We start from the raw sequence: 5,140 nt of genomic DNA, 5'->3' as shown, positions 1-5,140 counted from the left end.
AAAAACACATCAGATCTAAACTGGGGGAAAATGATCTTGAATATCTTTCCTGATAAGTGGGTGATGTATTAGTAACAAAATGATGCCACATCATTTGATAGAAATGAAAATGATCTCCCTATTGAGGGGGGAAATCAAAGACACCCCAAAAACGAAAGTGAAAAAATGATGCAGCAGACTGGTCCATTTTGCTAAAATGTCATTGTAGCAACTCAAAATGATTCTCAGTAGTTTTTGTAGCCCCCACGTGCTTGTACGCATGCCTGACAACGTCGGGGCATGCTCCTAATGAGACTACGGATGGTGTCCTGGGGGATCTCCTCCCAGATCTGGACCAGGGCATCACTGCGGTACCTGGACGCATGGAGGAGATTCCAGGAGACAGGTAGTTACTCCATTGTTTTTTTTGTTGACGTTTTCTTGTTAAATTCTATTTTACAAATGTAAAATAGAATGTAAAAAAAAACAGTCATGGGCACCCAAATGCCCTGGGCCACACTTTGGACACCCCTGTCTTAGTCTCTAGTTTTCATTCAAAAAGTAAATATAAACTACATTCATAAATAGTGTTAGTAAGTACATACAGTATACAGTATGAGTGTCATGAAATGACCTATGAATGTTATCGCTAACCATGCATGTTTTGAATTCTGATGTTTCGGTACAGAGCCTTCACTTTGGTACTGATACCAATTTCCCCACACGGTGCACATTTCAAGTGAGACACTGGAAATCTCTTTGGTTACCAGCGATAGTGCCAAGGAGAAACCAGAGTTTGAAAACCCTTTTTTGTCATTAAAGTCTCCTGTTTTTGAACACTTGGTGAACGGTGAAAGTCAGTGTGCCGCCATTGACGGTAGGTACCATATAGGGCTGTAACGATTCCTTTGAACTCTTTCACTGCCAAAGACTATTGACTAAGTCTATTGACGTCTTTTGCTTTTTTCGTGGGAGCTACAGATCAAAGTCTTATTCCTCTTGTGTGTGAATTTCTGACTTGTAGGCAATGTATTTCTGTCCCAGTAGGGGGCAACAGTTCTCTTTTCCTCCAACCGGCAGCGACAGATTGTCTATGAAGAAGGCGGCTTGTGGGTTGAGAGAGGAAAATGGCGAAACACATGCAGAAATCAAGCGGAGACAAAAAATACAGGCAGCTGACACTGTCAAAGAGCTTGTCTGGCGGTGGATCTGCCTTTAGTAGTGATGCGATGGCGAAAGATAGAGGTGACATGGGTGATGTAGGTGACGTAGACACAAATGCAGTTGACAATGGCAGCCGAAACAACAAGCGAGTGGTTAGCGTTGCTGAGCCTGACACCGGAAGCAGTTCAGACTTGGGTGACTCAGAACCCGACCCCGACGAGTGGCTGCCGCCTGGATCGGTCAGCAGCAGGGATTCATCCCCACATCCAGCAGACCCCACCGTCAGTCTGCTTGAATTTGCTTCTCTGCAGAAAAAACTAGTTTTCTCTGTTTTTTGGTCAAAATCAGGTGTTTTTGATGAAACTACCCTATGTTCTACCGCCAATATCTAAAGACCCAAAAAGGCTAGAAACAAACTTTTTTTTTTCTGTTGAAAGAAGAGAGTCTAAAGTTTCTTTTCAATGTTTATGTAGTCCTAAAACTCTTCTTACAAATATTCTGTGGGTCTTGAAAGTTCAGCAAAAATGCCCAAAAACTCTGGCAGTATGGAGCTCTCTGCTCTAAACATGGCTGGCAGTCAATGGGTTAATAACGATTGGATTCGTATCACAATTAATGGTTGCCGATACGATTCAAGAACGATTTTGGTTCATTTCGAACGATACAATCCAAAACGATTCAGTAACTTTAAATCGATTCAGTAACTTTTTAGCCAAAAATTCAACCAGTGTCACTGTGAAATAAATACCTGGATACTGGACCGTTTCCTGGATTTGTGTTGTTTTTTGTAAGTGACTCAGGTATAAATTATTAATAATGCTGACATACTTAAGAATAAATTATCAATGAGTACAAAAAATTAGTTCATAATGCAATACAAAATTGGGATGAATAGAGGCTGGTATAGCTTGCCATGATGAAGTATTTACTTTAAATAGTGTAATCCAAACTTGCACTTTGCATCCAAAGGTGAGGGACGTTACGCAAATTCCTGAGCAAATGAATGTGGTATGGTATCTTCAATTAGGTGTTGCAACTTTCTCACCTGTACGGCCTGGCCTGATGGCAGAGGGGGCTTTTTCTTTTGTGCTAATAATCCTCCTGATCAGAGCAGCCATTTGAAAGAACGGTGCAGCAACTAGCAAGTAATGTGGCCTCCTTGCACCTTTTGCCGCTGAAAGAGTCGGGATGGATCCTCCATCTTTGATTTTTTTTTAAATAATTTTTATTTGAAACATTTATTTCATTCAACAAAGAAGAAAACAAACAATATTAAAACAATATGACATAAAAACAAACACTCTTCAAACCAGAATGAAAGGGAGCAGAAAGAAGACAAGTCTTATTATCGCTGCCCCTTTTTCAGCAACAAACGAGATCATATTTAAAAACAACAATATTAACAAAAAATATACATATATATTTACATATATGCAGATGGTTACGTATCTTCTCAATTACAACTCAACCAATTCCATTTCCCACAATAAAAATAACCATAGTATGACAGTCAATCCTAACTAACATATTTCATATTTCCTCAACACACTCATTTTAATCATTTTTAAAAATATGATATCAGACTTGGATTCTTTAGTTTCTTTATTCAGATTGTTCCATAAACTGACTCCTTTTACAGAAACACAACGTTCCATCATTTTAGTCGTGAATATTGTTTTGTTGAAAATCACTGTATCTTTTAACAAACACAGTAGACGCCCCTACAATGTAAATAATCCGTTCCGAGAACCTTTATGTTATAGGGTTTCTATGTTATACGAAGCCTAAAATACATGTAAATAGCCTAATCCGTTCCAAGATCTTCCCAAATTCACCCCTTTGGCCCTTCAAAATATTCAAAGTCCACCAAATATGGTGGGAAAATATAAGAAAACGTTAGCATAAACATAGTAGAGTAACATTCCAATATAAAATAAGGTAATAAATAAGATTACTGTAAATGAATAAAACTGAAAAACAAAAACAATCTTACCGTTAACGAGATGTCTTGATCAGGAGCGCAAGTGGAGACAGGAAGGAGGAGGAGGAGGACTAGCCTGAGTCGAAACGTGACTCAAGAGTGTAAGAGTCAGCTGGTCTCACAGACAAACGCACACACACTACACGATAATGCTGTGTGCAAAATTTTAATTTGTAACTTAATTGTTTAAGTTAGTTTAAGGGCGACTACAAAGAGGAAGGAGTTTGAAGGGAGAAGCCTGTCTCTCACACAAACTCACGTACGTGCTGTATAAGTCAGCCAATGAGATGAGAGCGTAGGCGGTGCCCCGATAATCATCCAATGAGATGAGAGCAGAGGCGGTGCCCCGATAATCAGCCAATGAGATGAGAGCGTAGGCGGTGCCCCGATAATCATCCAATGAGATGAGAGCGTAGGCGGTGCCCCGATAATCATCCAATGAGATGAGAGCAGAGGCGGTGCCCCGATAATCAGCCAATGAGATGAGAGCGTAGGCGGTGCCCCGATAATCATCCAATGAGATGAGAGCGGAGGCGGTGCCCCGATAATCAGCCAATGACAGCGTGAAGCATCAGAAGGCATCACCAAGTGTCAGTCTGAACTTGCACCGACTTGACGCTTTACGTTATAAGGAATTTCTTACGTAATACGATGCAAAAACTTTACATAAATTCTTTACGTGCAGTGGAATTTACAAAATAAATATTGAGTGTATGTTTTACAAGCATTTCCCCATACTTCAATGAAATAGGTCAGATATGGAACAATCATGGTGTTGTACAACATATACATTGCTTTGTTATCCAATGAATCCTTTACTTTATGTAACAATGCTACTATTTTGGATATTTTTACCTTTGTATACTGTATGTGTGATTTCCAACACAACCTCTCGTCCAGAATTACACCCAAAAACTTGGTTTCCCTTACTCTATTAATTTCAATACCATCTATATGAACTGAAGCACCAGAGTCTATCCCTCTGGACGATGACGTCACTACGCGTCACCGCCGCTCGACCGTAAACTACCGAGCATACAAAACGTCCATATTCTGCATATTGTCCCCATAAATGTCACTTAAAAAGAGTTTCAAATAAGCACTAATGAGTTAAATATGAATACTGAATGAAGTGAATCACCTGACCAAAAGAAGAAAAAGCGACTCAACTGTATTTCACAGGTCCCCTACAACTCCCATGACCACCACATACCCGGAAGACGATGACGTCACTGACACAGACTGAATCTCTTTTTCTTCTTTATCAAGCCTTTATCTTTAAAAGTGCTTAAAAAAACACACATCCATATAAAGCCTGCTGTGCTTTAATCCAATGTTTTATTTCCTAGTATCGATTCAAGCGATTGATTACCTTTTTTAAACGATGCTAGATCGATATTTGCCATCCAGAATGGAAACTTGCTAAACACACATCGACGTAGTTGGATCGTAGAAATATTAACTGATGCATCGATGCAGTGAATGAATCGTTACACCCCTAGTACCAAAGCGTGATGGTGGCGTCCCGTGTACAGTATGGCTATTTTTACGCTAAAAGCAAAACAGCGTAAGCGCAAAGCCGAGTTTGCTGCGAGGACAAGCAGCCGCGAGCATCTGGTTTTGTAATCGTGTTTGTGGACGAGGACATTGGTCCCTTTTGGCGCTGAACATTAACTACACGTATCGATCCACGTCTAGATGGACATCACATAGTGTTCAGCCATGAAAGTCACATCTAGTATAGATTGTGTCCCAGGCGCTCTTCAACATGTCTGAAGACTTTTTGATGAACGTCTCACACGGGATGAGTTCATCCACTCAACAGTCCTGATAGGAGAGGTCACATGACAAAGGATGGGGGTGGGAGGGCCTCCTCCTAGATTCTTTCTGCATCAGAAGATCTTCTGCGAAGGTGCAGAGCAAAAAGCCTTTGCAATTTGTGGTCATTGTCTTGAAAAGTGTTGCAAAATGTGCTTTTTGACCCGGGGCCCGTGTCGGCGTCCTTGTGGAGCCAAT

This window comes from Dunckerocampus dactyliophorus, chromosome 19 (genome assembly GCF_027744805.1).
Source record: "Dunckerocampus dactyliophorus isolate RoL2022-P2 chromosome 19, RoL_Ddac_1.1, whole genome shotgun sequence".
NCBI classification, from domain to species: domain Eukaryota; kingdom Metazoa; phylum Chordata; class Actinopteri; order Syngnathiformes; family Syngnathidae; genus Dunckerocampus; species Dunckerocampus dactyliophorus.
Note: the sequence above shows the minus strand (reverse complement) of the source record.